Genomic DNA, 23,631 nt, shown 5'->3' on the forward strand with positions numbered 1-23,631 from the left:
TACACCGTTCCTTTCTTGTTGCTCCCCTGCCGATGGACTGTTTCTATCGGAATCAGTAAGCGTGAAAGGGAGCCACCGTACAGACAGAGGGATCTCTATCTTTGGCAGAACTAATTACATACTGACATAATCGTCGGTATTGCTTTCGTTTCCCAAAAGTTATAAATATTTCGATTTCTGATAAGAAGCTCTGTATTTCGCCAAGATGTCGAAGAAGAAGGTTCCTTAAGTACTGGTTGTATCGAGTAAGATGTGGAGACGGCGGTTAGAAAACAGACAGAAAAAGTACGAGGGAGGGCGTTCCCTACCTGAGGGATCGCTACTCAAGCTACCTGACGAAGGGGCAAGTGTGGCAAATGTCTGGCGTGGGAAATGTCCGGCGTGGCAAAAGTCCGGCATTCTTTAGGCCTAAGGGAACCCGGCAACCGTGCATACAAAAAATTCAATGGTATCTTTCCGGCATCAGGTCACAGAAATGCTACACTCACCGGACAAAATAAACACATCGACCACAAAAATTTGTCTCCCCTAGAGAAGTCATTACAAGCATGATATAATACAGTGTAATTCCACCTCTGGACTTGATAAACGTCTGGATTCGGTTAGTAAAGAAAGTTGTTTTCGTTGCGACGAAATCTTCTCACGAAATTCCAATCACCAACTTCCTCCTCCGAATGCGAAAATATTTTGTTGGCACCGACCTACATAGGGCGGAATGATCATCACAATAAAATAACGGAAATCAGAGCTCGTACGGAAAGGAATAGGTGTTCATTTTTTTCGCGCGCTATACGGTTTTGGAATAATAGAGAATTGTGAAGGTGGTTCAATGAACCCTCTGCCAGGCACTTGAATGTGATTTTTTAAAATTCTTTATTACTCATTATAATTATACAAGTTAACCTACTATCTAAACACATTAGTAGGTCATAGTTCCAACTATTAACAATTGACAATTCTGCAGCTTTAGTTTCTAACACTGCAAGTTAATACTGCAATTCCTTCACCACTATGGAGACTAATCTACTGTTATTTATTATACATGTTGTTTGTGATGATTGAATTATACACTCCTGGAAATGGAAAAAAGAACACATTGACACCGGTGTGTCAGACCCACCATACTTGCTCCGGACACTGCGAGAGGACTGTACAAGCAATGATCACACGCACGGCACAGCGGACACACCAGGAACCGCGGTGTTAGCCTTCGAATGGCGCTAGCTGCGCAGCATTTGTGCACCGCCGCCGTCAGTGTCAGCCAGTTTGCCGTGGCATACGGAGCTCCATCGCAGTCTTTAACACTGGTAGCATGCCGCGACAGCGTGGACGTGAACCGATGTGCAGTTGACGGACTTCGAGCGAGGGCGTATAGTGGGCATGCGGGAGACCGGGTGGACGTACCGCCGAATTGCTCAACACGTGGGGCGTGAGGTCTCCACAGTACATCGATGTTGTCGCCAGTGGTCGGCGGAAGGTGCACGTGCCCGTCGACCTGGGACCGGACCGCAGCGACGCACGGATGCACGCCAAGACCGTAGGATCCTACGCAGTGCCATAGGGGACCGCACCGCCACTTCCCAGCATATTAGGGACACTATTGCTCCTGGGGTATCGGCGAGGACCATTCGCAACCGTCTCCAGGAAGCTGGGCTACGGTCCCGCACACCGTTAGGCCGTCTTCCGCTCACGCCCCAACATCGTGCAGCCCGCCTCCTGTGGTGTCGCGACAGGCGTGAATGGAGGGACGAATGGAGACGTGTCGTCTTCTGCGATGAGAGTCGCTTCTGCCTTGGTGCCAATGATGGTCGTATGCGTGTTTGGCGCCGTGCAGGTGAGCGCCACAATCAGGACTGCATACGACCGAGGCACACAGGGCCAACACCCGGCATCATGGTGTGGGGAGCGATCTCCTACACTGGCCGTACACCTCTGGTGATCGTCGAGGGGACACTGAATAGTGCACGGTACATCCAAACCGTCATCGAACCATCGTTCTACCATTCCTAGACCGGCAAGGGAACTTGCTGTTCCAACAGGACAATGCACGTTCGCATGTATCCTGTGCCACCCAACGTGCTCTACAAGGTGTAAGGCAACTACCCTGGCCAGCAAGATCTCCGGATCTGTCCCCCATTGAGCATGTTTGGGACTGGATGAAGCGTCGTCTCACGCGGTCTGCACGTCCAGCACGAACGCTGGTCCAACTGAGGCGCCAGGTGGAAATGGCATGGCAAGCCGTTCCACAGGACTACATCCAGCATCTCTACGATCGTGTCCATGGGAGAATAGCAGCGTGCATTGCTGCGAAAGGAGGATATACACTGTACTAGTGCCGACATTGTGCATGCTCTGTTGCCTGTGTCTATGTGCCTGTGGTTCTGTCAGTGTGATCATGTGATGTATCTGACCCCAGGAATGTGTCTATAAAGTTTCCCCTTCTTGGGACAATGAATTCACGGTGTTCTTATTTCAATTTCCAGGAGTGTATATTCCTCTACAACTGTTAGACTAGGGTACTACTTCTGGTATGTTACTGTGATTACTCTACCTGCAGCGTTACAGGTGTGCCAGTAGAAACAAATCTAATTTTGCTAGCCTTTCCCACTGAGCTAACCCCAATGAGAGTGCCCTTGGCACTGGGCTGGCCGATGACCTTTTCGCTGCAGTTCTATACTAGTCTTTATTGCTATTTCTAATCCTACAACAAATCTATCTCTGTCTCTACTGTCGTGTTCGGTGCGTTGTCAAGTCCGGTGATGATGTACTACCCCCCTCCCCTACCTAGTCCTAAAACATGGCGGATTCGAGCCGTGAGGCAGGTGGCGAAGTCCATGTCCCGGCGGAACAGGGAAGGTGTACAGAGTGTGGTGTTTATTCTTTAATTGTTTCTTAAGTATTGTCTAAGGACTTTACATGAGATCGTATCTGATAGTTCGTTCGAGATATGAAATGAGTCCTCTTGCCTGAGCAGGTGGTGCGTGTCGCTGTTGGGTAATTGTTCTCTAAATTGTTGTGCAACGTCGTCGAAGAGGGGGCACTCATACACAACATGGTCTGCTGTGCCCTGGACTGCTCCACAGTCACACCTTGTTGTAGCCTGCTTCACAAAAAAACGTGTGTGAAATCTTATAGGACTTAATTGCGAAGGTCATCAGTCCCTAAGCTTACACACTATTTAACCTAAATCATCCTAAGGGCAAACACACACACCCATGCCCGAGGGAGGACTCGAACCTCCGGCGGGACCAGCTTCGTAGTCCATGAGTGCAGCGCCTTAGACCGCTCGGCTAATCCCGCGCGGCCCTGCTTCCCAAACCGACAGATATGTCGGGCATGGTCCACGTCCAGTAAGGAAGTGCAGCAAGCCTCTAGTAGGTTTGATGTTTGTGGGCTTTAAGCATACCTCTATGTTTGGAAGCAGCTCGTGAGTTCTACCCCCTGTGTCATCATTATCCCAAAGATCCTGCCATAATTCAATCCCCCTTCTTTTAATGCTTGATTTATTTTTATTATTATTCATTTTTTGAATGTGATTTGCAGCGTATCCATGTAGATGTAGATGGAAGCGAGTCGATAGGGTTGTGCAGGTACGTCGCACATAGGATGTGACTCGCTGCGGATCTGATCGCGCAAATGCATGAAACTGCGAGGATCCTGATGTCGGCGATTCACCCGCCGTTCCGACATGTCTTACAGATTTCTAGGCAGTTCGCTTGAGGTCGTTTTGCAGGCCAGTCGATATCTACTAGTGTGGTGGTGGACTATTCAGTCGCATATTCTTGCAGCCAGATGAACTTGGCTGTTCTCGTCTTTACGTATGTTTGTGGGCAATGGCTTCTTGAGAGGTGACCGACTACAAATGCTCATTGCATGCTGTTTCAATGCTCTCGTGTTTACAGGTGGAAATCGACCTTCATTCGCTGCATGCACCAATTCCAGTCGGATTTCTAAGCGATTTTGATTTACAAGTTTTGAAATGCGTCTCCATTTCCTCTCAGTCAGGATCATCTTCGGACTACAATTCTGACGTCGTGTTTCGTGGCCACGTGTGTTACACGACTGCTTGTAAACACGCTGTACAGTCCACCTCGAAACACTTACGTCACACAATGCACGGCGAAACATGATTTCCCCTTCTTGCCACTTTGTCACGTTTTTACATTTACCCGCGTGTACGTACAAGTCCGCTTTAAAACATAAATGCCGCACTGATCGCTACTGGAGAGAAGTGCGTTTTCTGTGGAGCGCGTGACCGTCTCTGCACCACCTGTAAAGGCTTAACGATTCAGCTGTGCGTGCGCACTGCGGTTAGGAACTTCGGAGAACTCAGTAGTCACAATGGGGCGCTGAAGATGGTACAAAACTAGTGCCTTCGGTCATAATATCCTCCACCAGTGACGTGTCGTGGCAGCGAAGTTGTGTGTTTGTGATAGTGTGAAATAGGCGCAGTAGGACCCGTCCACGTGATAGAATGGCGGAGTGGCTGAACGGAGCAATCGTGCTTGGGCGTGCCCTTTAGCACACCTTGGGTTAAGTCGACCGATTTGTTGATGTATCAATGCAGAACGTCCGAAAACGGTGGCTGTAAAGATATTCTACCGGACGGCCTTGTAAATGACAGCCGGTTTCACGTCCGATGGGAAATCCTGCTGCCAGTGAATCCAGGTCCGCCTCAACCAGTTTCTGGACGACTGTTGTGAAGGGAGCAGCGTAGAATGGACAGTTGGAGGCAGGTACCTCAGAAAAGGCCATTATAAGTAGCGACACGTGAAGATGCATGTCTTCGATGTGCCACACAAGACATAACCTGAGCAGTAGCTGACTGGAGAACTGTGTTCTAATGACACACGGCGTCGAAAAAGGCCGGTGACCCAGTGGTGTGTTTACACCGCGGTGGAAGGATACTGGTCGCTTTAGAGCGCTGAAGATGGTGTGGAACCCGTATCAATGGGGTCATCTTACCCTCCACCACAGTAGTAAATCGAGTCAGTCGAGTTGTGTGTGTGTACCCGTTGCTCGCATCGAGTCAGCGCAGCAAGGTGGATCGAGGTGGAGACGTGACCAAATGGTAGCATGCATCTGTCGTGTTTGGATGTGCCGACATCACGTCATAAGTGAAGGTGGGACATTTGTTGCAGTACCAATGCTGACCACACAACGCGGCTGCAAGGATTGGTTAAGCGCTCGAAGCCATGTAAGGAGTCTTAGGACCACAAACGTAAAGCGTTCCTAATCGACGGGGCAAGACACGATTGCCATGCGTTGTCAAGAATAGATTCCCAGCTGGGCAAGAGCTGCTGCTGTGAGCAAATCCAGCTTCGTCTCGACCAATTTCCAAGAGGACGCAGAGGGAATTCATGTAATGGACTCATAGAGTCGAGAACTTCGCAAAATACCGTTTCTAACAGAGGTACGTAAAGTTGCACTGCTTTAAAGAGCCAAAAAGGATATGAACTGGACACTAACTGAATGAAGGCGCGTAATGTGGTCCGGAAAGTCGTGATTTGGTCTCCTTTCAAATCTTGCAAGGCTTTGAATATACTGACGGTACAGTAAGACGATACATGCGGCATGTGTGGACAATGTAGATCAAACTAAAGGTGGTTCTCTCATGTTTTTGCTACAAATGTTACGAGTGCGATCACATACCCAGAATAATTTTATTACCCATGAAACAAGGTGTTTATTTCAGCACTGTATGGGACCAACTCATATTCTTTCTTGCGGATCTTCAATATGAGTGTGCTGTGGATTCTCCCGTCTTCGAAGATGACAACAACAGTCTCTAGATTGCTGGTTTGATAACATACCCTATCGCGCCGCGAATCGCTGGCTAAAGGACCTGTCTTTACTTCCATGCAAATGTCTAGGACTATTTGGAACAGCGAGTCAAACGCAGGAATCGACATCCCTGCAGTTTGGTACCTCTACGGTTTCTTTGGATATGGCCTACGGCAAGAAACCTGTACATTGTCTTCCTCGCCGAACTGAGCCTGTTATCAAGACTCGAGGCACTCTGTCATCTGGAAGCGCGGATGACTGTTTCTCAGATGCGGTAACTGTTACCGGTTTCTACCTCTTTTTAAGTTACCAATTGCACACCGGCCTTTGTCAAGAGAGAGAACTTGTGCCGGGTTTCCCGTAGATACGGTTCTGCTGCGACACGAATACCAGGTGCAGCAGAGCGTGGGAATGTAATGCCTCGGTAACTGGGGACGTACATCTCATATGGGAAAAACGTCTAAAATGCACGCAGATTCAGCGCTTAATTCTGGCGGTATACGGACCAAATGCAATGTCGCGTCCAATCCTAGAGAAATATTTCCAAAAATTTGACCAAAGCTACACAGTCGTGGGCGGTGGGTGACCGCAGACGGCGACGGCCATGGAATCGAGGAACTGGTTTATAATAATCGCAGAGTGACTGTCCGGACATTGGTCAGCAGAGGCGCATCTCTGAAGACAGTGTTCATTTCATCGTCCAAGATGGAAACTCTGCTCAGGCAAAGGCTCAAAGTTTATCGCTACTCTGGATTTCCTTGAGCGTTACTCCATGAAGGTAATGATTTCGTAAGCCACATTATTACAGACGATGGGGCACTGGCTCATTATTCCCCACCTGCAACAAAGAGGGCGTCTGAAGAACGATGACACATCTCGCACCGCGGAAGAAATGCTTGGTTGCGCCATCAGCAGGGAAGGTCATCACTGAAGACGTTGTCCACAGAGAGTTTATGAGGTGCACAATCATAATTTGTACTGTGCAATACTAACTAGCTCCGCAACGCTATAAAGAACAAGACGCGTGGAAAATTAAGCAAAGACATTACTGTCCTCCACGACAGTGCAGCACCCCATACTGAAGACACAAACAAGCTTTACTTCAACGTTTTTGATGGCGGTTTTGGAAGCATCTGCCACACAGTTCAGATCTTGAACAATGTGATTTCCATCTCTCTGTCAAACTGAAAGAACATCTGGGGGAAAGGGATTTTCCAAGCTTAGAACGTTCACCCAGTGGATCTCAAATGGCCTCCTGACCAAGGAGCTGATTTTTGTCGTCGAGGAACAGAACGATTGATAGTACGTTCAGACCGTTGTTTACAAAATCCTGTCTTGAAAAATAGTGTCATGTGTCGGTATCACTTTGAAGAGTCAGGTCACATTTGATAAAAGTTATTTGATCTGTCAGACTAATGTGTAACAGTTTATGAAGCCCACTCGACTACCTCTACACCACTGTGGTTCTTTGTAAACAATTACCATACACACACTGTATACAATTTTTGTATGCAGGTCTCTCCTCACATCCTGTTGGTCCGAAAAATTTAACTTTTCTGTCAGATGAAATCATATTTTATTTCACGTTGCACGAAGCGGGAAGCACACTCCGTATGCTGAAAAGTCGCTGACTTACTCTTTGACACACAAAAACAGATACCCAGACATGCATGAAACCCCTATACCCTGCCTGGGACCCACCGTTTCAGAAATGACGGTTGTAAGACAAATGGAAATCCTCTCTCAAATATTCCCAAATCAGATTCTATCTGTCTCACTGCCAGCCCGTCCGCTAGTTGGCTTAGAGGAACTAGGCGCATTAATGGGTCGGATCTCGTACGTGCTTCTCAGCGCTTTGGGTACTGAAAAGATTAAAATTGTGCGACAGCTCGACTATCTTCTTCGCCAGGGGAATGAATGCTACAACAATGAAGCATCATAGTTAAATCCGCTCACAACGTTAAGGGCACGCTGATTTCTTAGGTTGTTAGTGGCGGCAGCTAATTAGTAAGTCTGTCGTCGTCGATCGTTCATGTTATGTTTCCGACATTTTCATCTCTTGTTGCGATTTTGAACAATTCCTCACGTGCGTCATCTTCAAGAGGAGCACAGCCTCGTTTTTATTCAGTCACGCACTTATTAATTACTGAAATTTACTCCTTATGGCCCTTCAACAGGTTTGGCTGTATTGCCATTAGAGTTAAGCTTCTAAACCAAAGATTTTTCAGGCAGCATTTTATTCCACGAGAAGAGTAATTTAAAAATTCGCTATTAATGACGGCATTCTGCAGATCACATTGACACAAGGTTGCGTAATATTTACCAACATATAAAAAAACTGATGCTAGGGCCATGTCTGTGCTAGCTCACGAATGCCATTGATTAGAAAAACTCTAAAGTAAAACATAATATTATTTTATTCATGGCTATAATTTTCAGCAACTGTAGTATATAATTTTGAGAATAAAATTCAGTCGTCAGTTACAAACATATTTCTATAGAGATAATAAAAATATATTTGCAACTGACGACTGAATTTTATTCTGAATAATAAAATGTAACAGTAATCCTATAGTAAGTATTCATTTGTTAACATTGGTGGAAAATTATAAAGTTAAACTTTTAAACACACGACGTTAGCGGTGAATCAATTTCGATATTTGCGTAATTTATAATAGGGTCTGCTTCTTACTTGCTGGAATACCAATTAATTACTGATTGTGGTCCATTCGTCTTCATTCTACAGTATTGTCGCAGTGATGGTGCTGTGTTGTATTACAGACGCATACTCATCTTTTTCCGCAGAAGCATTCTGGACACACCGCTCTTTGCTCGTAATCTTGTTACAGTTGCGAATCGATACAAACATCTGGTGAACGTTTATCTTTTATTTCTGTGTCATTAAACTGTATCGTACTTACAATATCACTGAAAATGCAATTTGTGAATGTTCTCCAGTTTTTGTTCATCTTGTTAGCAAATTTTTGGTCTTGTTACTTAAAAATCGGTCAACAGGGAAATTAGACACTGTATCACATCAGTAGTTTGTGCATACACATATGAAACTCTTCCATCAATCAACGACAGAACCACTGGTTAACGTTATACGAATCTTTTCATTAAAATCAGTGCCTAGGAATTGCTCACTGAAGTCAAATCAATTTTTTACATGTTGCAGCCCTGTCAGCAACTCTGATAAATAATTGTGTGAAAAATCCGCCTCAGTTGCAAAAGGTAGCTGGTCTTTACCCAGGTTTCAGCTAGAGTAATCTAGCCTTCTTCAGAAGCATAAAATGCTTCGTGCTGGTATCATTTTCTCTCCGACATTAAAACATTTCTTCAATTTAGGAGATGACTAACTTAACGTGGAGGGCATCCCACACTCAGCCGAAAACTTCTATCTCAGGATCAAGTTCACTCTAGTGTCTTAAGTCAATATCCTCCTCGACCTAGCACGAATCCTCCAGTCAGTATGTTCCGTCGAGCGGAGTCATATTCCTTTGGTTACCAAACAACACATACACCAGAAATCGGATGTGTGATTTTCTTGTGGAATATTAGCGTCCCCTAGGTTCCTGTGGGCCGGTTTTGCTGTACAACTATTGTCGCAGAAAAAACTCCGCTGCCCGACGGTCACTTCCATACTTTGTCCATAGTCCGCACTCATATGTCGCGCCTGATGTACAGGACACCCCACAAACGTTTCGAAAAACTTGGAGGCGTTGTAGAGAGTGTGTTGAGAAACAAATCGAGGATGGATAGCCGTGTCCGAAAACGCTGTTCAACAACTACAGAGCGTCGGCGTTACAAACGCCGCCGTCTGCCACTTCGCCACCAAAAAAATGGTTCAAATGGCTCTGAGCACTATGGGACTTAACATCTGTGGTCATCAGTCCCCTAGAACTTAGAACTACTTAAACCTAACTAACCTAAGGACATCACACACATCCATGCCCGAGGCAGGATTCGAACCTGCGACCGTAGCAGTCGCGCGGTTCCGGACTGAGCGCCTAGAACCGCTAGACCACTGCGGCCGGCACTTCGCCACCCTATCGGCAACAAACTTTGCTTTTTTACCCTGACAGTAGGTGAACCGTCTCACAATGTCGTTTGTTATTCCGTGATCGCAGCTGGTTACCACGATCGCCAGTGGAGAAAGTGGGGCTAGCTGCTGCTTAGACAGACCTTGTCTCCTATAAACACGGCGCTCTGTTGCCTTGGTGGAAGACAGGTTCGGACGCTGAGCCGTAGTAAAGTTAGCTTTGAAAAGCGCGCCGCAGCGCTTAGCGTGAAGCAGTCCGTCTTCTGTCGGTCTCCCTCTAGCGGAAAAGGGGAAAATTGGGCAGTTCGCGTGGGTTTAAGAAGTGGCTGTATGGGCTCTCGGGAGAGTAGGCAGTCGGGGCATCAAGAAGCGACTTCTCTGCCGGTGCTAGAGGGACAGCACGCAGACGGCGGCATCAGCGTAAGCGACGCCAGCAGCGGCTCCGTGGTATGGGGCGTTAACTGCTCGTCGCGAAACGAATCTTCCTGAGCGTGGGTCAGCAAGGGGCCTAATCTGCAGTTCGGCCGTATGCTGTCGACCGGCGAGGAGGTTCTGAAAATCGGCGCGCCTTCCTGCGTCCATTGAAACGGCTGGCAGCGGGCGGCTCGGCAGAGCATTTGGAGCTGCTGCGTTGCTTCAGTCCTGGGAGTCGTAACGCACCAGAAGTTGAGTTTTGATTGTTAACATTTATGAAGTTTAATTGAATTCAATATACTTATTCTTGTTAATTATTTTTCTTATTTCTTGGAGTACCTTTTACACGTGAGTGTAGTAATACTAGTTATGGCAGGCGAGAGAATTTTTGGGGGTTTCCCGCCATTCATTCTCGTGTGCCCACCCGCGGGAAGGTGGCAGTATTAGAAAGGGTGGTCCGTTTGTCCCCTTTTGAGGACGAAAGGGGGGAGTCAGAGTAAATCTGTGGTTCGGATTGCTTCTTTCCCCTCCCAACTTACCTACGGGTTTATTCGACTGTTATCCTTTGCCATGTCTGTGAGTCTAAGGCACCAGTGATTGTACTATTTAAAATGCAAGGTACTAAGACCTGATCAATTCTCTCGTCTGCTATAACCAGTATTACTAGCCTCACGTGTAAAAGGTACTCTAAGAAAGAAGAAAAATTTATGTGTAAGAACTAGTCAATTGCATAACGAATTCCTACTCATCTGGAAGCTGCAACTTACGTAAATTTGTGATTATATATATTTGGCTACAATCAAGCAAGGTTAATGTGCTCCGTAGTGGATTTTTTATATTGTTTCTAGTCAGCATAAACTGTTGTGTGTTTTTCCAGTTCAATACCTTTTAAGGCTTTTACTCAACGTACTTATGTGTCTTATACAGGTAGTTGGTTATTAGTGTGTTCCCTGGCCATGCAAAAGTTTGCAATTTCGTTACTGGTAGAAACTGTTACCTTGAAAGGAGAATGTTGTAAAAGTTCGCAAGTCCTACCTGGCGATAGTGTGTGTTTGCCGTAAGTTAACTGGCAGAAATTTGTAAAATTTGTTTTTTTAAAAATATATTTTGGAAATGTTAATGTTATGAACTGTGAATGTACCCCCGTGTGCATGACTGATGCGCTTTGGTTTTTCTATTTTGAGAACTTTTGTAAACAGGATTGTCTTTATATGTTGCAGACAAGTTAGATTATGGAGTGAAGTTCACCTGTAATATAGCTGAGCTTGAAATGTTATACAGCGTCGCGTTGTATACGTTAAATTTCTTGCCTGTACTTACCTTTTACTGGCGCGAATTTTTTTTAGTAATTTAAAGGTCTTTTTCTATCGTAAATTGTGACTTATTTGTTAAATGATTGCTGTTTAAAAAAAAATATCGTAAAGTCTTGCACCAAATTTGAATAGTGTTACTGAAAATTGTGTGTAATTTCACCAGTTATTCCTTGGCACCTACTTCCACTTCACATTTTGTGTACTGATTGACATTAATAACCTTTGGTGAACCAGTAGTAATTTTACGGTTCAGACGCGGGTTTCCATGTGCAGTTTATTATTCTCCTGTATTCAGAGAAAACTGGAGATTTTGGGGACCTCCAGCAAAAAAACAAACTGTGGATGGAAACCAGTGTCCGAAATCGTCATCCAACATTGTGACAGAACACCGTGTTCATAGGAGACAACGCCATTCTACGGACAGCCAGTGTGGCCGAGCGGTTCTAGGCGCTTCAGTCGCAGGTTCGAATCCTGCCTCGGGCATGGATGTGTGTGTTGTCCTTAGGTTAGTTAGGTTTAAGTAGCTCTAAGTTCTAGGGGACCGATGGCCTCAGATGTTAAGTCCCATAGCGCTCAGAGCCATTTGAGCCATTCTACGCAGCACCTAGCTCCACTTCCACCACTAGCGAACGTGGCAATCAGCTGCGATCACTTAGTAACAAATGACACAGCGAGACGTTCTGCCTACCGTCCATTATCGTACGAAGTCAAGTTTGCTGACGAAGGGGTGGTCTACAGACACACGTCGTCGCTTGTAACTTCGACGGTCTGTAGCGTTGTAGGATGCTGTTTACGGACACGAGTTCCTATCTTCGATTTGTTCCTCAAGACGCTCTCTACAGCCCCTAGAAGTTCTTCGCGACCTTTCTGAGACATCCTGTTTATATCATATGGAGTAGTATGGACCAAAATATGTCCAGGAAACATTGGCTCTGGATGCCTTAAAAGTTGTACATCTTCGCTAATGTGAAACACATCTCTTCTGCTGCAAGCACTTTGCTATTACTTGCGGCCTACAGAATGAAGCTAGAAGATGAATACACAATTGAGAAATCATTATTCTGTGACTGTGAAACAGCAGAGCCTCTAATTTAATCTCCTGCTATCATATACTACCTGCACTTCTGAGCAATGGCTATAGGAGGTGATTAGTATTGTGTCAGTTCATAGAAGACATGGTTCCGTCAGACGTCGTAAGCAACCACGCAGTCTCTGAAAAACTCCAGTGTGGTCACGGATGCGCTGGCAGGCACTGAAGACGTATTGCTGCACTGTTTGTACATAATTTATGGGGCTTAGGGTACATCAGAGATTTCCAGTGTCCCGAGTTTCAGACAGGGGGAAAGAGGTGGGTAACATACTGAGCCTACCCGACCAATTCATTGCCCATTAAATGTCTCAGTGACGTGTTCTCGGAGACACGGGGGAAAATGGGCTGGTGCTCCATTAAGCGTGAACCATCTCAACCCTTTATTGGTTTGTTATATCCTCTACATAGTGTGCCCATAGACAACAAAGGAATGTGTCCTCATTTGTTTACTGCCTTCTGTAAATTGTTCGTAATATCAAAGACATTGTAATAGAAGAGATATATTTCACAGTAGCTAAGATAAAGTGTTCATGGCTTTTAAGACAAGCATTTTAGAGCCCATGTTATGAGCTTTTTTTTATGGATCTTGTTTTGATCCACACTACCACCTCGCAGACTATATATATATATATATATATATATATATATATATATATATCCTTCACTGTGGCTTCTGGTAACTATTTCATATATAACAGTGACAGTGACCAGAAACCACATGTTTTTGTTGAAAGCTCCTGCCGTTTTTCCAATCTCATCTATCAGTTAAGTTGTCTTATTAGTCTCTTCTCATTACATAGAAAGGACTGCGAAGACGATCTAAGCGAAGCCCTATGCGTTCTACGAATGTGTTAATAACGGCTTGCTTTCTCCACATGTTATTTCTGTCGTGGGGAAGTGTTACACTAACTAATTGTTCACGAGACTATACACTGATTAAGAACACTGTTTACGGCATTACCGTATGAGATAACAACAAACCGGCTGTAGGTACACTGTCAGAACCTCGCACTTTCTTGTCAAAGTGTTAGTAAAGATCACTGGCAGCTAAGTTCCTATTACCGCTGGATCATCTCGCTGAGTAAAATAGATAAGCGACCATTGTACGGGTGTCAGCAATGTGAAGCTTCATGTTTTTGTCGTTATGAACGACGACGGAGCGAAAGGAATGGCGTGGTTGAGGCCAGATGTCCGTAAAATTTCTGGAATCACGCTCCATGAAATACTGACTGGCAAAGGGAATAGACCTAAAAGGAACTAATGTCGTTTTTCATTGTAAGAGCAGGTAAATTTCATTTCACCTTCGTACGAGGATTACTTCTTGTCATCAAGTATTATCGCCTTAAGTTTGTGTATATGTTAAATCCTATTCTGCCGTTAATTGTCTTCCGGCGTCGTCTGTACCGGTAGTCTAATGGTAAATCACGTGTCTGAAAACCGTAAGGCCACAATATTGAAACTCAGCATTTCAACGGAGTTTTTCAGTCTCTCATTAATATAGCGTTCGCCTCTCAGCGATGTGAGAAGTCACCAAGAACGATATGTGTTTACGATTCCACGTTAAACTGTAGCATCCATTTTCCCGGTTGGATAACTGTGGTAGTTAAAGTACATGCAGGGAACCGGAGTCGAATTAAAAGACATCCTCTCGGCCTTTGAGAACAAAAATTTATAATATTTCCGCGTTCTCTCCCATTCATTACCAAATTACCTAAAACTTCATACCTTATCGCATTCTCCCCGATGCAGCTGCCGCACATTACATTTTTGCGTAAAGTAAAACCTAACGTAGTGGGCCAGAAACCAGGGCAGCAGTTACCGGCGTTTCGTTACGCTCCAGAGGAAAGAACGCTGAAAGGTATTTCGCTCAGTTACAGAACTGACGGCTCCGAACGCACAATACAATCGTATCTCACCGGCATGAAAGCGCAGAATACATTTCGCATCGGCTCCGCCATTGAAATGAGTTGCGCCCGGAGTTGTGGCGTATCACAAAGCTACAGCGGTCCATTACTACAATTGGCCGCGTTTCAAACTCCGAGGCAACGGTGAGTTGCCGTAGCGATAACATCGTTCCTGGATGAACTCATTTCCTAACTGAAGCTGCTGCATTCGAGGGACAGAAAGGAAGAGAGAAAGAAAAGGACAGAAAAAAATCAATGATGGGACTTCTCTAAGGACTACGAATTTGACGTATTTGTATACTTTCAAATCATACGAACACAAAAATACATAAAAAGCTTCCTAAGCCAGGTAAGCTGTAGATACTCATTAGGTAGCCTATGTGAGCAAGAGGTATGTGTGTGTGTGCGTTTGTGTATGTTTTTCTGCGTGTGTGTAGACAGAGGGAGAGAGAGAGAGAGAGAGAGAGAGAGAGAGAGATGGGGGCGGGGAGGGAGGGGAGGGGTAGCAACAGAAGGGAGTGGATAATAACGGCAGAACATGGAACAGATGAGGGCTATATGTCAACACATTTTTCAGTGGCTTCCAACGTTTATTCTTCCGATAAGCAAACTAATGTTTTGTACACACACTGATTAAATACACACACACAGATTATGTACCATATTCACTGCGCTTCCAAATCCCTCATGTGATGCTGTAACTGAATGCCGGGAACAGATAGAAGTCATCACATACGTGAACTTTAACGCGTGTAAGCCCTAAATTCGGGCTACTATCTGCTATTGTTCTTTCGCCGATGTTTCCAAGCACTATTCTCTGTATGTACACCACATACGTAGGTATGCGTCATCACCCACTCTAATACTTTCTTGGGTGATATTTGTTATTGAGTGCTTCGCTTACCGCAACACACATCGGAAACAGATTCTTTTACATTCAAGACGTCAGTGGTTATACGACAGTGGAGTTCATGGTCATTCTTTTTCTTTGTTTACAGGAATCACTTACTGCGGCGCCACTCCATTACTAGAGGCGCATACTAAGCACAGGCAAGCAAGACTACCTTTAAAGGCAATGGGAATTTATATGCAGCACTCAAGTTCCTGCTGTACTTACTTTAGTAAGAGATTAAACAGCTATGCGAGAAACGAGATAATGTATTTTACGATATCGGAGAATGTCAACCATGACTGTCGGAATCGAAAACAGCAAGCACAGTAGGCAAAACACCTTTTTATACTTGACCGACGTAAACCTGTTGCGACTTCGATATTTTCGCAGCAGTCCATTGCACGGTTGCGGCTTGCCGGGTAAAGCTGCTCGAATTGAATCAAAGTTTGTCGTTGAAATGAGATACATATTATTTTTATGTTTTGCTGTAGAATTGACAGTAATCGACGGCAGTAGGGATCCGTTCCTCATCAGTTAGTTTTGCGTGGTTTTCTGGCAAAACGGAGACATGTTAAAAAGTAAGTCTACTTTTTAGAAAGATGACAGATAACTAACCTTACGACCAGTATTAATAAGAAAACAACAATAATAATTTTAATTGGTCAGCGGCTACTTCCAGTATGTCATTACTGGAGCGTAACAAAATATTTTCTAGTTACTCTGCTGACGCCTCGCAACAAGTAGATTGACATAGACGAACAAGAATGCACGCTACCTGATGTCTTGCTGCGACGTCCGAAACGTCTAACGATATAGATAAATGTCAGTTATAACTGCTTTCTTTCCTTATTAATTATACATTTTTTGGTGTTTCTTTATAGGACAGAATTCGTACTTACTTCGCGGATGCTGTACGAGAAACCAGTGAGCGTCTGTGAGTCTAGACTACATTGTGTCGAACATGAAACTAATATCGAGAACATGAGACGCCTCCTTTGGAAGCCCTTTACATCCATTTTTTGTGAGTTTAACCCGACTGCATACCTCTCGGCGGAGCGCAGCATCATCCCAGCTAGCCGCGAAAGTAACAAAGCAGCTCGCCGAAACGGTAAGGCTATGAAACAGTTGCTTGTTCATCACAACTACATACACGTAAAATGTTTTAGATTTAGAGCAGAACCGCTTAACAATGCAATAAAGTTTGACCTCTCAATTTCCCCTCTCCCCTTTTTTTTTTAGTACGATGCACACTGTAAGTTTTCAGTAGCTGTCTAGATTTTATGTTTTTTTAGGTGCCACAGTAAAATAGGTACAACGTGTATCTTTGTTTACTGCTCTGGGAACAACAATTTCACAGCCAATAAACACAACTATAGCGATGGCAAGCAACAAGGAGCAACTTTTAAGCAAAATGGGGGGATAGAACGAGTCAGGTGGTGCGTTCATCTATTGTTTGTTGACTTGTACAAAGCTGTATATCCCTTAACGCACTGTCACAGTACTGACTGTCGGGCTCGAGGCCTCAGGTATTTTGGACTTACCTGGCTGGCTGCCGCTGTGTAGCAGAGTGACGCGATGTCCAACGCCGCCGGAGAGAAACGGACACGCCGCCGACGACACCCACGCTCCGCCAGTTCCGCTCCGCCAGAGGGTCGGCAGACGACTGACGGGGGGACCTGCCGCCGCCGCAGGCGTGCCAACCGCTCGCCCGCCCGAGCGCCGCAAGGTTGGCAGTACATCCGGCGGGATGCCAGACTGCGGAGACGCCGCTCGCAGCCCGACGCGCTCTCGTTTGCCTCGCGGCAGTCGGAGGAAACTGGCACAAGCAGGGAATGTAGTAAAAAGAAGACAGGTAATGCTGACGCTGAGGGCAGTAGACTAGCAAGACAGAAGCTAAACGTAGACGAGGTTTGCCATTTAGGCAGCAAAAATAACGAGAAAAGCTTTTTTGAAAAAAGCGACATATGACAAGGCCCCGGGAGTAGACAACATTCCATCAGAACTACTGACAGCCTTGGGAGAGCCAGTCCTGACAAAACTGTACCATCTGGGGAGCAAAATGTATGAGACAGGCGAAATACCCTCAGACTTCAAGAAGAATATAATAGTTCCTATCCCAAATAAAGCAGGCGTTGGCAGATGTGAAAATTACCGAACTGTCAGTTTAATAAGTCACGGCTGCAAAATACTAACACGAATTCTGTACAGACGAATGGCAAAACTGGTAGAAGCCGACCTCGGGGAGGATCAGTTTGGATTGCCTAGAAATATGGGAACACGTGAGGCAATACTGACCCTACGACTTATCTTAGAAGCTAGATGAAGAAAAGGCAAACGTACGTTTCTAGCATTTGTAGACTCAGAGAAAGCTTTTGACAATGTTGACTGGAATAATCTCTTTCAAATTCTGAAGGTGGCAGAGGTAATTTACAGGGAGTCAAAGGCTATTTACAATTTGTAGAGAAACCAGATGGCAGTTATAAGAGTCGAGGGACATGAAAGGGAAGCAGTGGTTGGGAAGGGAGTGGGACAGGGTTGTAACCTCTCCCCCATGTTATTCAATCTAAATATTGAACAAGATGTAGCCGTGGTCTAGGGGTAGCGTCTTTGCTTCATAATCAAAACGTCTTCGGTCCCGGGTTCTACCCCCGCCACTTCCTAAATTTTGATAAATAATCAGCATTGGCGGCCGAAGACTTCCGGCATAAGAAGTCAGCCTCATTCTGCCAACGGCCTTGTCAAAGAGGGCGGAGGAGCGGATAGAGGTTCCAGGGCACTCTCTTGTCCTAGGGGTGGGAAATTGCCCCTAAAGGCGGAAGAATCAGCAATGATCAACGACATGAGGATGCAGAAGGCAATGGAAACCACTGCATTAAAGACACGTAACGTGTATCCACAGGACATGTGGCCTCTAGCTGAAGAAGTGTCATGATGATCTCTCTATTGGCAAAAGATTCCGGAATAGTCCCCCATGCGGATCTCCGGGAGGGGACTGCTAAGGGGGTGGTTACCACGAGAAAAAGATTGAATAATCAACGAAAGGATAATGTTCTACGAGTCGGGGCGTGGAATGTCAGAAGCTTGAATGTGGTAGGGAAACTAGAAAATCTGAAAAGCGAAATGCAAAGACTCAATCTAGATATAGTAGGGGTGAGTGAAGTGAAGTGGAAGGAAGACAAGGATTTCTGGTCAGATGAGTATCGGGTAATATCAACAGCAGCAGAAAATGGTATAACAGGTGTAGGATTCGTTATGAATAGGGAGGTAGGGTAGAGGGTGTGTTACTGTGAACAGTTCAGTGACCGGGTTATTCTAGTCAGAATGGACAGCAGACCAACACCGACAACAATAGTTCACATATACATTCCGACGTCGCAAGCTGAAGATGAACAGATAAAGTGTATGAGGATATTGAAAGGGTAATGCAGTATGTAAAGGGGGACGAAAATCTAATAGTCATGGGCGACTGGAATGCAGTTGTAGGGGAAGGAGTAGAAGAAAAGGTTACAGGAGAATATGGGCTTGGGACAAGGAACCAAAGAGGAGAAAGACTAACTGAGTTCTGTAACAAGTTTCAGCTAGTAATAGCGAATACATTGTTCAAGAATCACAAGAGGAGGAGGTATACTTGGAAAAGGGCGGGAGATACGGGAAGATTTCAAGTAGATTACACCATGGTCAGACAGAGATTCCGAAATCAGATACTGGATTGTAAGGCATACCCAGGAGCAGATATAGACTCAGATCACAATGTAGTAGTGATGAAGAGTAGGCTGAAGTTCAAGACATTAGTCAGGAAGAATCAATATGCAAAGAAGTGGGATACGGAAGTTGTAAGGAATGACGAGATACGTTTGAAGTTCTCTAACGCTATAGATACAGCAATTAGGAACAGCGCAGTAGGCAGCACAGTTGAAGAGGATTGGACATCTGTAAAAAGGACCATCACAGAAGTTGGGAAGGAAAACATAGGTACAAAGAAGGTAGCTGCGAAGAAACCATGGGTAACAGAAGAAATACTTCAGTTGATTGATGGAAGGAGGAAGTACAAACATGTTCCGCGAAAATCAGTAATACAGAAATAAAAGTCACTGAGGAATGAAATAAATAGGAAGTGCAGGGAAGCTAAGACGAAATGGCTGCAGGAAAAATGTGAAGACATCGAAAAAGATATGATTGTCGGAAGGACAGACTCAGCATACAGGAAAGTCAAAACAACCTTTGGTGACATTAAAAGCAACAGTGGTAACATTAAGAGTGCAACGGGAATTCCACTGTTAAATACAGAGGAGAGAGCAGGTAGGTGGAAAGAATACATTGAAAACCTCTATCAGGGTGAAGATTTGTCTGATGTGATAGAAGAAGAAACAGGAGTCGATTTAGAAGAGATAGGGGATCCAGTATTAGAATCGGAATTTAAAAGAGCTTTGGAGGACTTACGGTCAAATAACGCAGAAGGGATAGTAACATTCCATCAGAATTTCTAAAATCATTAGGGGAATTGGCAACAAAACGACTATTCACGTTGGTGTGTAGAATATATCATCCACACAATTCCGAAGACGGCAAGAGCTGACAAGTGCGAGAATTATCGCACAATCAGCTTAACAGCTCATGCATCGAAGCTGATTACAAGAATAATATACAGAAGAATGGAAAAGAAAATTGATAATGCGCTAGGTGACGATCAGTTTGGCTTTAGGATAGTAAAGGCACGAGAGAGGCAATTCTGACGTTACGGCTAATAATGGAAGCAAGGCTAAAGAAAAATCAAGACACGTTCATAGGATTTGTCGACCTGGAAAAAGCGTTCGACAAAATAAATTGGTGCAAGTTGTTCGAGATTCTGAAAAAAGTAGGGGTAAGCTATAGGGAGAGACGGGTCATATACAATATGTACAACAACCAAGAGGGAATAATAAGAGTGGACGATCAAGAACGAAGTGCTCGTATTAAGAAGGGTTTAAGACAAGGCTGTAGCCTTTCGCACCTACTCTTCAATCTGTACATCGAGGAAGCAATGATGGAAATAAGAAAGGTTCACGAGTGGAATTAAAATACAAGGTGAAAGGATATCAATGATACGATTCGCTGATGACATTGCTATCCTGAGTGAAAGTGAAGAAGAATTAAATGATCTGCTGAACGGAATGAACAGTCTAATGAGTACACAGTATGGTTTGAGGGTAAATCGGAGAAATACGAAGGTAATGAGAAGTAGTAGAAATGAGAACAGCCAGAAACTTAACATCAGGATTGATGGTCACGAAGTCAATGAAGTTAAGGAATTCTGCTACCTAGGCAGTAAAATAACCAATGACGGACGGAGCAAGGAGGACATCAAAAGCAGACTCGCTATGGCAAAAAAGGCATTTCTGGCCAAGAGAAGTCTACTAATATCAAATACCGGCCTTAATTTGAGGAAGAAATTTCTGAGGATGTACGTCTGGAGTACAGCATTGTATGGTAGTGAAACATGGACTGTGGGAAAACCGGAACAGAAGAGAATCGAAGCATTTGAGATGTGGTGCTATAGACGAATGTTGAAAATTAGGTGGACTGATAAGGTAAGGAATGAGGAGATTCTACGCAGAATCGGAGAGGAAAGGAATATGTGGAAAACACTGATAAGGAGAAGGGACAGGATGATAGGACATCTGCTAAGACATGAGGGAATGACTTCCATGGTACTAGAGGGAGCTGTAGAGGGCAAAACTGTAGAGGAAGACAGAGATTGGAATACGTTAAGCAAATAATTGAGGACGTAGGTTGCAAGTGGTACTCTCAGATGAAGAGGTTAGCACAGGAAAGGAATTAGTGGTGGGCCGCATCAAACCAGTCAGTAGACTGATGAAAAAAAAAAAAAATGAGCAAGCAGTAAAGGAAGCAAAAGAAAAATTCGGAGTAGGTATTAAAATCCATGGAGAATAAATAAAACTTTAAGGTTCGCCGATGACATTGTAATTCTGTCAGAGACAGCAAAGGACTTAGAAGAGCAGTTAAACGGAATGGATAGTGTCTTGAAAGTAGGATATAAGATGAACATCAACAAGAGCAAAACGAGGATAATGGAATGTAGTCGAATTAAGTCGAGTGATGCTGAGGGAATTAGATTAAGAGATGAGACAATTAAAGTAGTAAAGGAGTTTTGCTATTTGTGGAGCAAAATAACTGATGATGGTCGAAGTAGAGAGAGTATAAAATGTAGACTGGCAATAGCAAGGAAAGTGTTTCTGAAGAAGAGAAATTTGTTAACATCGAATATAGATTTACGTATCAGGAAGTCGTTTCTGAAAGTATTTGTTTGGAGTGTAGCCATGTATGAAAGTGAAACATGGACGATAACGAGTGTGGACAAGCAGAGAATAGAAGCTTTCGAAATGTGGTGCTATAGAAGAATGCTGAAGATAAGGTGGATAGATCACGTAACTAATGAGGAGGTATTGAATAGGACTGGGGAGATGAGAAGTTTGTGGCACAACTTGACTAGAAGAAGGGATCGGTTGGTAGGGATCACAAATTTAGGCTTGGAGGGCAGCGTGGAGGGTAAAAATCGTACAGGGAGACCAAGAGATGAATACACTAAGCAGATTCAGAAGGATGTAGGTTGCAGTAGGTACTGGGAGATGAAGAAGCTTGCACAGGATAGAGTAGCATGGAGAGTTGCATCAAACCAGTCTCAAGACTGAAGACCACAACAACAACAACATGTTAGCGCCAAGAAACAATGCCTTCTCTGCTCGATAACAATGGAGATACTATCGAAGACAGTGCTGCCATAGCTGATTTACTATAGACAGCCTTCCGAAATGCCTTCACAAAAGAAGAAAAAGTAAATATTCCAGAATTCGAATCGAGAACAGCAGCCATCATGAGTAACGTAGAAGTAAATATCCTCAGAGTAGAGAAGCAACTCAAATCTCTTAATAATAGCAAGTCTTCTGGTCCAAACTGTATATCAATTAGGTTCCGTTCGGAGTATGCTGATGCATTAACTCCATACTTAACAATCATATACAACCGTTCGCTTGTCGAAAGATCCATACCCAAACACTGGAAAGTTGCATAGGTCAAACCAATGTTCAAGAAACGTAGTAGGTGCAAATGGTTCAAATGGCTCTGAGCACTATGGGGCTTAACTTCTGAGGTCATCAGTCCCCTAGAACTTAGAACTATTCAAACCTAACTAACCTAAGGACATCACACACATCCATGCCCGAGGCAGGATTCGCACCAGCGATCATAGCGGTCGCGCGGTTCCAGACTTTAGCGCCTAGAACCGCTCGGCCACCCAGGTCGGCCATATGTAGTAGGAGTAATCCACTAAATTACAGGCCCATATCGTTAACGTCGATATGCAGCAGGATTTTAGAACATATATTGTGTTCGAACATTACGAATTACCTCGAAGGAAAGGGTCCATTGACACACAGTCAACATGGGTTTAGGAAACATTGTTCCTGTGAAACACAACTAACTCTTTATTCCCATGAAGTGTAGAGTGCTATTGACAAGGGATTTCGGAAAGATTCCATATTCCTGGATTTCCGGAAGGCTTTGGACACTACCACACAAGCGTCTCGTAGTAAAATTGCGTGCTAATAGAATATCGTCTCAGTTATGTGACTGGGTTTGTGATTTGCTGTCAGACAGTTCGCAGTTCGTAGTAATTGACGGAAACTCATTGATTAAAGCAGAAGTGATTTCTGGCGTTCCCCAAGGTAGTTTTATATGCCCTTTGCTGTTCCTTATCTATATAAACGATTTGGGAGACAATATGAGCAGCCGTCTTCGGTTGTTTGCAGATGAGGCTGCCGTTTATCAACGTTTGGACGACCGGGGTGGCCGAGCGGTTCTAGGCGCTAAAGTCTGGAACCGCGCGACCGCTATGATCGCTGGTGCGAATCCTGCCTCGGGCATGGATGTGTGTGATGTCCTTAGGTTAGTTAGGTTTGAATAGTTCTAAGTTCTAGGGGACTGATGACCTCAGAAGTTAAGCCCCATAGTGCTCAGAGCCATTTGAACCATTTGCACCTACTACGTTTCTTGAACATTGGTTTGACCTATGCAACTTTCCAGTGTTTGGGTATGGATCTTTCGACAAGCGAACGGTTGTATATGATTGTTAAGTATGGAGTTAATGCATCAGCATACTCCGAACGGAACCTAATTGATATACAGTTTGGACCAGA

The 23,631-nt window shown here is 44.5% G+C and overlaps 1 protein-coding gene across 2 annotated transcripts in view; it reads right to left on the minus strand.

Moving 5' to 3' along the window:
• LOC126281600 (semaphorin-2A-like) overlaps window positions 1-17,107 on the minus strand; it is a 944,484-nt gene extending 927,377 nt beyond the window's left edge. The window contains exon 1 of one of the 2 annotated variants that reach the window (XM_049980701.1): window positions 16,981-17,107. The gene's annotated coding sequence lies outside the window, so the exon portion shown is untranslated. The remainder of the gene's footprint in view (window positions 1-16,980) is intronic. The other variant, XM_049980702.1, reaches the window with a different exon arrangement.
• Window positions 17,108-23,631: the final 6,524 nt, after the last annotated feature.

The sequence above is a fragment of the Schistocerca gregaria genome, chromosome 7, assembly GCF_023897955.1.
Source record: "Schistocerca gregaria isolate iqSchGreg1 chromosome 7, iqSchGreg1.2, whole genome shotgun sequence".
Taxonomy (NCBI): Eukaryota; Metazoa; Arthropoda; class Insecta; order Orthoptera; family Acrididae; genus Schistocerca; species Schistocerca gregaria.